The following is a 12054-nucleotide window of genomic DNA, read 5'->3' on the forward strand; positions in this document are numbered from 1 at the left end:
TTTAGTATACAATGCTCTGTTGCCCTCTGCTGGCTAGAAAATGATAAATAAAAACTTCCCATCTGTTCCTTACCTGAATGGGGGCCTTAGAAAACTAAATTTGCAAAATAAAGACACAGTTCAAAATAAAAAAAAAGCAATATATTAGAGTGATAGGGAAAAAATGAATTTCTAAAACATTCTTATGTTTCAAAAACTCCCTAAATTTTGCTTATTTCAAATTAGTTTTTCTATTAGCTGAATAATTTGATTATTTTACATAACCCAATTGATTAATTCAAGAAAACACACTATTTCATTATTTTAAAATGATAACTGAGAAGCTCATAGTTGTCTAGAAATTTTTAGGATTTACCAACAAGATATGTATGATGTTCTAATTATTGGCACATTTGTGGAATATTTTAAAAATAATATTATGACGTGTCTAGTGTGAGTTTATCTTATTTTAAAAGAAATATTTCTTATATAATTGAAAAATATTCTCAATATATTTTTAGTAAAAATTATAAATCATACCTGGATATTAGAGTTCTTCTTTACTAATTAAATAAGTGATTTATTTTATACATTTTATTCTCTTTTAACATGTTCTTTATGTGCTATTCACATCTCACTGAGGAAAAACTAACATTGGTGTATAATGACGTGTAAATTCTTTAATAAAAAATAACAGTCAAAATGCCCAAAGGAACATAGAATGCATGGACCAATGAATTTACCTGGTTTCATTTTAGCACTGCAGGTTGCCTTAATGCTTGATTATATCCATAGCATAAGATGCAGACTTAAGAGGTCCCGACTTTTTTTTTCTAAAACATACTTGGATTAAAATTTAAAACAAAGCTGCTAGTATTTCTTCAAAACTGTAGCTAATATTTTGAATTTGGGATTTACTTTATGCTTTCAATAGTTTCTCTCAGCTACAATATAAATTTAAATAATCTGGTTTCCATTTCTTTGAATACTTTTTTTGGAACATATATAAAACTTGGGTCACGGTTCTTTGAAACAGGCTTTATTCCGTGAGCTTTGCCTTCCCATTTTGTCCTCAGAACCAGTGTCTATTATGAAACAAAAGGATGATTTCCCCCCATGTTTTCCCTGTCGAAACAACTGTTAATACTTTCAAAATTTTCTGGAGAAAATGGTGGTTTATAACTTATTTTAACTATCTCTGTTCTAGAATGTTTTTATAGCTTCAACTTTCTAAGATCTTATTTTTAGTCCAATATGTAAGTCACTTGACATTTTTGATTCTCCATAAGTTGAGAGAAAAAAGTTTTATCCTAGGAAGTATAATTACAGCAATAAGATGGAAAATAAGTTGTTTACTTTCCAATTAACAAGTGATTAAAAAAAAAGATGCACTTTAGAGTTTTTCACATTGAATCTTCTTAAAAACACTAGAATTTTTTTTTTTTTTTATAATTCCCATCTTAAGACTCAGGAACATAGTTAAATGAGTGTCAGAGATAGAGAGATATGTCAAATTAACACCGGATGGCCTATAGATCAAAAGACAGGTCTGCCTAACTCCAAGTGCATGGTCTTTTTATAAGTCCTCACAGCCTCTAAGGAAGGAAACAAAGCTGGCAATCTATTTGTATCAGGATCTTAAAATGATTATTCCCTTTGATTCAGTAATTCTAACTCTTGGAAACTAAAGAAATATTCCATATATAATAAAAGATGTCTCTGACAGCATTAATTAAAATAATGCAAGAATAAGGGGGGGCACCTAGAAAAAGGCTAAATTTCTAATAAAAAAATAATGGACAAAGACGTAAACTATGGCATGCCATTTAATAGAATATCGCAGCCATTAAAAATAAGAGAGTTACTTGAAAAGATATGAATTCCTTAAGATAAAATTAGCAAACAAAATTTTATATATTATGTAATTAAATTGGAAAAGACAGGTTTATAGGTACTGATAGAGAAAGATATCCTGTATGTTTTTGGGTAAAGAAAGTTAATTATGAAGCAATAATATGTATTCTATGATGACACATTTTAAAACATAATAATACATATGGCCTAACATGTGAACAAAAATTTTTTAATATATGTAAACCTGTTAAAAACCTAAAGAATAAAAACAATAAGTAAATTTTAAAGTATATATTTTATACTATTTAAATTTTATCACATGTATTACTTTTAGAATTCTAAAAAGAATAAAGATATAATATAGTATGATTATAGCTTTGTTGAATACACCAAAATAACAATAGTTGAAATTTTAAGGGAGAGGAACACATATTTATTGTTTTTATAAGTTTAAAATGTTTTCAATATGTTTATATTTGTTTTTTAGAAAAAGTATAAAATAAGCATCATACGAATAAAGCCATTTTCAACTCTTAGGTCAAATTTCTTCTTATTTCTCTATCTCATGAATTTTTATGAGAAATATTTTACTTTGCTTCTTTTGAAGTAGTTAGTTGGTCTCCCAATAAATAATAGCCTCAGGTAGGCACATTACTCTTCTAGAACAAATTATTTACTTAATTTCTATGGAAATGTTAATATTGAAAGACAGCCTGACCAAATTACTGTTGATATCTATTAAGGAATAATCAGAAAAATATTATTATAGTATTCTATTAGTATAAAATTCATCAATTCTCAAATGTGGTAACCTGAAATTTAGCTTTTGTTAAACAACTTAAATAATATAAAAAGCCGTCATGACTATTGATGCATTTTAAAAAGGAAACTCATAGTTTTCAAGCATCTCAAGTACTTTAGAGGTACCCATTTATTTATAATTAATAAATAATATTTTTTGAACATATCTTTTATGTATTTTCAAAAAGATTCTCTTTAAAATTGATGAAACAATATCTTTTTTCCCTTGTAATATCAGCATAATGCTTATAAATTGTGACTAATTTTGACTTGGGTTATCAAGTTATTCTAAATTACTAGGAATTTCCTATTAGAACCTGAACAAATTACTATCAAAGTTAATCCCTTCATGTTACTAAGACAACTCAACTTCTAAATGTTTATGAAAATTTAAAAGTTAGTCTTTTTTTCTTTCTTATCTCTCTTTTTTTTTTTCATTATAAGCATGTAGATAAATATCACTAATACAATCAATATATTTTGGCTTTTATTTGGATAAATGTTACATTGAATAAAAAATTATGAATTTAAATTTATTCATTTTTTTTCACTTGATACCCACTTCTTCTGTTTCTTTATGGCAAAAAGAGTTAAATATGAACTTCCTTTATTCCAACATCACATCAGACAGGGTTAAATGTATACCGCCTTTCATGTATATGCATCTTTTAAATCTCATGTTCAAAGAAATACTTTGTAGGAGAGATCTTTATGTGTGTGAATAAAATAAGTATATTTTCTTTAGTTCTCAACTCCTACAGTAGCTGGTCTTGTATAAATTAAAAGCAAAACTCTTAAAATTTAAAAACATTTATGACTAAAATATTAACCAGCTAATGGTGTTAGTATGTTATTAAAGAATACAAGTATAACAAAATTATCTATTTCCTTTATTATTCCTTTTTGAAAAAGAGACATTGACTGGGAGTTTTATAGTGGCTCAAAGGAAAGAAGGCCTCTGTGTGTCCCAAATTTGATATTTCAAGTTGAAGTCAGCTGTTAAGAATTACTGAATTATCCAGGGCAGAATCTTGGGTATGGCTCATGTTACACTATGTTGGATATGAAAAGTTGGATACAAAAGAAGTGAAAACTTTTCAGTGATTAAAAAGGTCTGTGGGATTGAATTTTTAGATTCCAGAGCAGCACGTCAAGAGGAATGTTGCAGATTCTTTCATTCTTGCAGCAAATTATGCCTGTAAATCAATAAAGTAATATATTTCTTAAGTAATATATTAAGATGGCTTTAAAGAGTATCTGAGATTTCTTACATTTTGCATGAGAATAAAAATTAAGTTTTATGGGCGAAAACAAATATAACAAAGTTAAAAAATTGAACATAGCTAGATTTCAATCAGGCCACAAAGTAGGGTGGATGTAGTTGGCTATTTTCCTTTTATCTTCTTTAATATCTTTTGAAATAATATTTAGTAATGTTTTCAGAATTAATTTTAATTAATCTTTATTGTGTCTCTTAAATATTCTAGGCATTCTGTATGATATAGTGACAATCTCAAGTGTTTCTCTTCTCTGTATGAATATCGCATAATGTCTTCAGCTTTATTACTTAGATTTTAATAAATTGCTCATCCATTTCATATTCTCTTCTGAGTCATTCTTCCTTATAAATGCAACTGACATCTAGTTAAACGTGATCAGTGAGTAGATAAATAAGGATATGGTAGGCACTGTTGATGTAAACATGAAACCTCAAAATCAGTATTATAAAGGGATTCCATTGTTTACTCAAAGTATTTTTCATACCAGAAGGAATAAATATTGATAAAATTTGTTACAGAATTTGTATATATTGCAAAAGGATTTTATATTTTCCAAGCAAAATTTTAAAAATCTATGCTGCTAGATATAGGCTGTGTTTAAGTGTGTAAATGTGTGAGGAAGTGTGTCTATGTGCATTTAACTACAAGAAAAAATAAATACCTGGAATAAAACCTTGATTTTTTTTTTTTTTTGGTAAAGAATATCATAAAAGTTTGTGAAGATATTCAAAGTAAATTGGAAATATATATTTTTACATTTTATTTTGTTAGAATTTAGCTCTTAATTGAGGAAATTGACTGCAAATAGAAAGTAAACATTTTCACAAATGTGTTTTTTATGATATTTCATTGCCCCTTTAATGTTTTATTTCTTATCATATATAGAGTAATAGTTCCTTTAAACAGTTCTCTGGAGAAATGTAGTTAGTTATAAGTTTGATTATCTCTATATTGTCCCTTCATTATGATCCAAGAAAGATTTTCTTTGAAAATGGTTTGATCTGTGATTTAATCAATTTGATTATCTAAAAATGAAACAAAGCAAAAAAACCACACATAATTTATTTACCCTTAGACCATTTTAATTAACAGTGTTTTTTTATTTAGTAATTATTTTTTCTTTTTTTTAAATTAAACTTATTGGGGTCACATTGCTTCATAAAATTACATAGGTTTCAAGTGTATAATTCAATAATATGTCACATGTATATTGCATTGTATGACCCAGCAATCCTTCATCTGGATGTCTACCCCCCCAAATTGAAAACATCTATCCATTAGGATACATGAACCTCGATGTTTGTGGCAGCATTATTCATGGTGGCCAAGACATGGAAATAACCTAAGTGTCCTTAGATAGATGATTGGATAAAGAAGATGTGGAACATATATGCAATGGAATAATATTCAGCCTTAAGTAAAGATGAAATATTGTCATTTGCGATGACATAGATGGATCTTGAGATTATCGTGCTAAGCGAAGTAAGTCAGACAGAAAAAGTCAAGAAACAAATAATTTCATTCATATGTGGATATAAAACTGAAAGCAACAAAAGAACAAGACAGAGACCCATGGACAAGAAAGATTTTTTTTTAAAGCTAAATCCACCAAGATTTAAGCTCTTCTGAACCAAGAAAGTTCTGTATGAAAGTGATTTCTTAAAATTCATAACTCTCAACTATTTTATAGCTATTTGTAATAAAATAATTAGAGGTGAGAAAGTTACACATTGGAATCTAAATAAAAACATGGAGTATCTAAAACTAAGTTTAGTAGCAACTCATCTCTATCATACAGTGATTGAAACAAGATTGTTTCAACAGGATTGAAATAAGAATAATCTCCAGGAAGATTCACATTTACTGAGTTATTCAGGGAGCCTTCAAAACTACGTGTGGTGGTCTCTTAGATAGTATGCTTTTGTGATGGTGGTATCCCTGTCCATAGCTATTGCAGAATTGTGAGCTGTTTTTTTAAAATAATTTTGTCTAACTTTTTAATCTTGTAGTTAACCCTCTGATCCTTGGATTGTCATCTTTATGTACCACATTTAGCAGAAATTAAAAAGAGTAGCTATGGAGAACAAGAAGACACACCATTACTTTCCAAAAATAAATGTCTTAGATAACATTTTAGTGTATTTCCTACTCAAAAGATAAGGTCAGCTTTTCCTTATATACTTACTGATCTTGATTTTCCTTCCTCTATTTCATATTACTACTGTAATATGAATAAGATTCAATAAAGAGTCATCTATAAATTATTAAAACTAGAAGCCAAGCTTAATTAAAACACTAACAAAAACAAAAGAATAACTTTTCCTGAAAAGAATGTCATCATACCTGGTATTAAAAATTAAATTCTAATAATCTTCCCAATATCACATGTGATCATATGTTAAATCCTACTTTCAGGTTCAGATTGTAGCACTTCCTGTGGGCAAGTAGACAGTCTTCTAAGCAAATATTCAGATCAAGAGCAGAAATGGCTGTATTCTCTCAGCCCTGAATACGTACAGACAACAGCCCCTGTACAAAGGCTGCTCCTTTTCCTCCATGCAGAAGAAAAGTGTCCCTCTTTTAATACATTTATTAAATGTGGAAAGGCAACCACAAGAGCAGCAAGTTTGCTGTGTGGGAAGATCTTACAGTGGTAAAGAAAGATGATTAAAGATTTTGTTAGACAATGGCCCGGAACTGATGTACAGAAATAGTTTTGACCTGATGTTCTGTATATTTCAGTAAGGTTAAGGTAAAAAAAAAAATTAAAGAGAATTTGCTTTAATATCTGTTTTAAAAAAAAATAGAGATAATCGTTCTGCTTAGAGTAGCAATGGAGGTACTTTCTTCCTTTCTTTTTATTTCTCTTTTTGAAATCTAGTTCTCTACTGTTTCCTGGGGAATCTAACTTTAAAAAAAGCCCTTTATTTTTTTCTGTGAAGTTCAGCTTTGGAGCTGAAGCATTACATAATTTTAGAGTTGAAATGTAAACCCGTGTCATTCGTGGGTTAGGAGATTAGGGAATATAGTACTACCTCTCAGGGAGGAAAAGCTGGGCAATAGACACAGCTGTAGCTTTGGATTGAGATGGATATGGATTTAAAATTATGGCCATCTACTTAAGGACGATGTGACTATAGGCAATGTTCTTAACTTCACTCTCAGTTTCCTCATCTGTAGAATGATAATAATAATAATAGCTTTCTTTCAAGATCACTGTGAGGATGAAATGAGATAACTCAATACATGGAAAAGGTCTGACTATATAGTAGATGCACAATAGATAACCGTCATTATTATTACACGGTTGTTTTTAGAATCTATGGACAGTTTAAGTAGATTGATATTAATAACAAGTTGTAATCAACCACAGAAATATAAAATTTTCTAATTTGGGCTCACAAAAGACTTTAATTTAGAAACAGACTTCCTGACACTCCAAGAAGTACTAAGGATGGCAAGTAAAACATAACAAAGGATCAGGATTCTCCCCAATCTTTGTCTGTAACCTTAAGCAAGACTTATGTCTCATGAAGTCTCAATTATTGGGGGATGTACCTCACACCAATCATGTGCACCTCAAATAATAGGTCAAAATGTGCTTTTTGTAAACTTTAATATTTAAAAAATGTTAAATCATCATTGATTTTTTAGTTATTCATACCATTTCGTGAGTCGAATATAAAAATGCTAAATCATCATTGATTTATCAGTAACTGTTATTGATAGCATTTTGATAAATGCAAGACATGACCTTTAAAAGCGAATAATCTTAAAAACTAAAATGAATAATTTACTGGAAAATATGAAATTGAATATCTGTGAAATAGGTAAAACCTAAGGTCTGTTTCTTTATCTCCAAATCAAAAGTACAAATCTCATTTTAATTTTGCTTTTCCAATATAAAAATAGCAGGTCTTTGAATATTATTCATATCACATAGCTTTTTCACTCTTTTCTCTCTTGACTTAATACATATTTAATACTTATTGGCTCTTTCATTAGTGTTACTCTATGCCCCTTGATGTGGATATAAAGCACCCTAAAATTACAGTAGCTTTTAGTTTTTGTTTTGCCTTTTCAACAGTTAACTACAATTTTTAGCTCCTGATTGCACGAATTAGAGTCATCTCTTACTCAACATAAAGCATTCAATTATGTGATATTTCCCTTTAAACTTTGATATCTCTCTAACTGCTTACAAGAAACATTCCAGACACTTTAGAATGGCCTAAAAGTCTCCTCATAGTCCAGCACACTCCTTAACCCTTTCCTTTTGGCTTTCTCATGTGCCTTGACAAGACTATCAAGTCTCTGAATATTCTCATTTACTGCCCCACACCATACTGGGGACATGGCTTTTGTTGTGAATTTTCTCTCAGTTTCCTGTTGAGCATTAAATATCAGCTGAGATGCCACTTCTTTCATCACCATTCTCACAACTTTAGGAAGAATGGATCTGCTCAAGGAGGTCAGGATTTTATTGTCCTATTTCTCTTTATGCATTCATCTATCTAGCACTAGTCACATTTCTATATTTCTTTATCTCTGCTTTTTGTTGTTACTTGTGTCTTTTTTTTGTTTGTTTGTTTGTTTTTTCATTTGTAAAGTGAAGTCTTGAATCACATAGACATTGTTTTGTTCATCTTTGTGTTCCTCAAATTTGGGAATTATTTTCCAATTTCTCAACTGACTTTTAGAGACATAAATATTTGTGAGCCATTGCCTATATCTCAAAGTTGAAAAAGCATCCTCTAAAAGTAATTATTAGTTCTAGGTTGTATAAACATTCATTTTTGTATACATCCCACAGGCTGATCTTCACCTGTCTATGTATATCAAATGAATGAATATATTTTTGAATGATTCTTTTCATCTCATATTTCTGATGTCACGAGAGTCAAGAGTAAAAAGTACAAACTAAAACTCTGCTAGAATAAAAACAGGAGAATCGACCATTTACGTGAGAATGCCAATCAGAATGCTTTGTTTTCTAACAGATTTTATGAACTTTTTCTTCCAGATGCCCATGTTAAAGTACAGCTTGGCTAAATTCTGCAAGGACAGATCTGCTTTTTCCATAAGGAGATGCTCTGGATGGGTTTATATAATTATCTCACATGGGAAGCCTTTAACATTTTACTTTCTTTGAACAGGAGATTAGAGCTCTGTCAACCTCCTGTGGTCTCTGGATAAATGTTACATATGTCACAACCCTTCAACTGAGATTGATAATGGGAAGTCTCATCATGTCTCAAGTTTTGGCCACATATTCCTGGTCATTGTGGTGATGGAAGTGAAGAAAGGCCTAGTGTTGTGTTCAGTTCTTTATTCATGTCTGTGACAGAAGGAATAAACAACCCTGACAAGATGGGACTGTGTAGCACAGCCATTTCCCTTTCCCTTTGGCTTTGTTTAGTAACACACTAGGCAGGCAACATTTACAGCACTAAGATCTTGAAATACTTTGGACTTCCCTTTATATTATTTACTAGAATCTTAAAAAGAAGATGATAGCTACCTATTATCCAGGCACCAGATGCACACATACAAATAAGCCCAGCAATATACTTGAACACATATTCACACACATTTATTCATTTGTTTATCCATTTATTCAACAGTATTTTGAACAGCTAATATATGCCAGGTAATATTCTATACATGCAAATATGCACCCTTTCACACAAATATCATTTTGATATCTATATCATTCTAACATGTCTTTATCCTTTAAAGATGAAAAATCAAGACTTAGGAAACGGAGGTGCAGAAATGTAAATACTTTGGTTATAGTCAAACAACTAATTAAGAGCAAAGACTGCTTTTAAACTCATATATGCAATGAAAATTTGTACTCTTTATACTTCCTGATATCACTAAATGGAAATGATAACTTAGCCTCGTAATTTCTAGAAGAACAAGTCAAATATAATAGTAGGGCAAGAGCACTGATATTCTGAATCTAACGATGGATCGTGTCAGATTTCTAAAAAGTAATTTTGCAATGAGTTCCAGGAACACATTTTCTTTTACCAGTTGAGTTACTGGTTAAATTTTTCTTTATGTGAAAAGTGAGAAGTTTGTCATTGAATTTCTAGGTAAATATACATTAGGATAACTTATTTATTGTGTGATTTAAATGGTAGATGTTTCTCAAAATGAAAAAGTCAACTCATACATTAAGTGCACAAGGAGCATGCTCCTGAAATAAATTCTATAATGAAGTGTGAATTCATGATAACTGTTTTCTGAAGGTCCTTTTTATTGCTAAATCTAGATTTTTCTCCCTACTGAGATGTCCTATTCTCTTAACACACAAATTCAGACAATAACGTTGTATTTTATCATACCTTTAATTTTTTTTCATAATAGAAAAGCTGACAAATGTCATTCTTGTACTCCTTCTTTTGGTTTCTACCTTTTATTGAGACTATCATACAAAAAATTCCAAAAAATTGTGCAAACATAACACTTTTCACTAATTAAAAAAAAAACAACAACACAATTTCTTAATGGTCAGGAAGACTGTCAATAAAAAACACTAGATACATGTCAAATGTTTTCCAAGAGGTCTATACTTGGAGATTTGTGATAATCATATTAATGGATTGCAAAAAATATATCACATAAAATCAAAGGAGAGTAATAAACTGAGTTAACATTTCTCCAAATGGTTTGAAGCTTTATGCTCTGAATTCGCTATCTTAATAACTATCTTCAAGTGGATCTTAATAACTATTTTTAATTTTTAAAAAATTATCTTGGGAAAGTGATCCTGCTGTTTATTGAAACAATCCTTTGCAAAGCCAAGGAGGTCACTTCAGGTCAAAACCCATATCTAAGTTGGTTTAAGCTTACGGTAACCTAACCAGTATGTCAAATTGGACTACTAGATGTATAAAATGACATCTTATAATTTTTATTTTTTCGAAATTATTCTCAGATTCTATATTCCTTGTGAAGAACTGGTTTTAAAGAGTAAGATCTGGAAGGAAAAACCTATTGGAATGCAAAAGTGCATTTAACATTTGTTTATGTTTCCACATCATTATGCTAGATTTAAGCTGTCAAACTAAGGTGATAACACATGTTAAGTATAGAAATGTGTACAGCAACCAGCCTATTATCAAATCAGGCAACAAAAAACTCTTGTCAGAGGGTTACAAATTCCAAAGTTAAATGCAAGGTAATATTTTCAGGGCACGGTTTACTTTTTATCTCTAATGGAATGATTTCTTTAAAATAGCTTTCTCTTGCACAGCAGAGCAAGATGGATACATTTTGCAATGGAATTCACCTACAAAACCAGCTCTATAAATGGTATTATTCCATGGCTGAATTGAAAGTTATTTTGAAATATAATACTCGGGATGAAGTATAGATTTTTAAAAAAATGCTTAATGTTCTATGGCTTCATGTGGAGAAAGTCACTTGCATCTTTGTTCTCATTTGTTCAACATATCAATTCAAATGAAAGAGATGTAAAATAATCTCATTTCCAGTTCATTAGGATTATATTTTTATAATTTACTTTAATAGCTAATGAGAAACAATTACATTTATTTAAGAACATATTTTGTGACCAATATTCTAGAGAATACAAATGTATGTTTGGTTCCTCCATCTAAAACTTTTATAATTTGGTTTCAGAGATATTCATCAATTGTTAATTGCATCAACAATGCAAACAATATGATAATAAATATAAGTGTCATGAAAACTCAGTGAGCTACTTGAAGAAAAGGGCCTTTTATTATTATCATCTGGTGTCAATACCTATTCTTGATAGTTGGCATGAAATTTGAAGGAAAAGAGAAAATGTCTATAATGAAAAAGACCAAAATTTTAATTCCTGAACAGTTATGTGCTGCCTGACTGAGGAAATAATTAAGATTCCGTTTCCTTTTATGCAAATTGAGGATAGCAACCCTTATGTGCATTAAGTGCTATTGAGTTGGCTCTAATTCTTGGTGACTCTATGAATGGGTGGTGTCCACATTATCCTCTGCTCAGCTCCTATAGGCTCATGCCTTTGGCTTCTTTTACAGAGTCAACTCATCTCATATTGGGTGTTCCTCTCTTCTTGCTGCCCTCAACACTTAATCAAAGCTTAATAAATGAAGGAAATTATATATAT

This window comes from Pteropus alecto, unplaced genomic scaffold (genome assembly GCF_000325575.1).
Source record: "Pteropus alecto unplaced genomic scaffold, ASM32557v1 scaffold239, whole genome shotgun sequence".
In the NCBI taxonomy this organism is placed as follows: domain Eukaryota; kingdom Metazoa; phylum Chordata; class Mammalia; order Chiroptera; family Pteropodidae; genus Pteropus; species Pteropus alecto.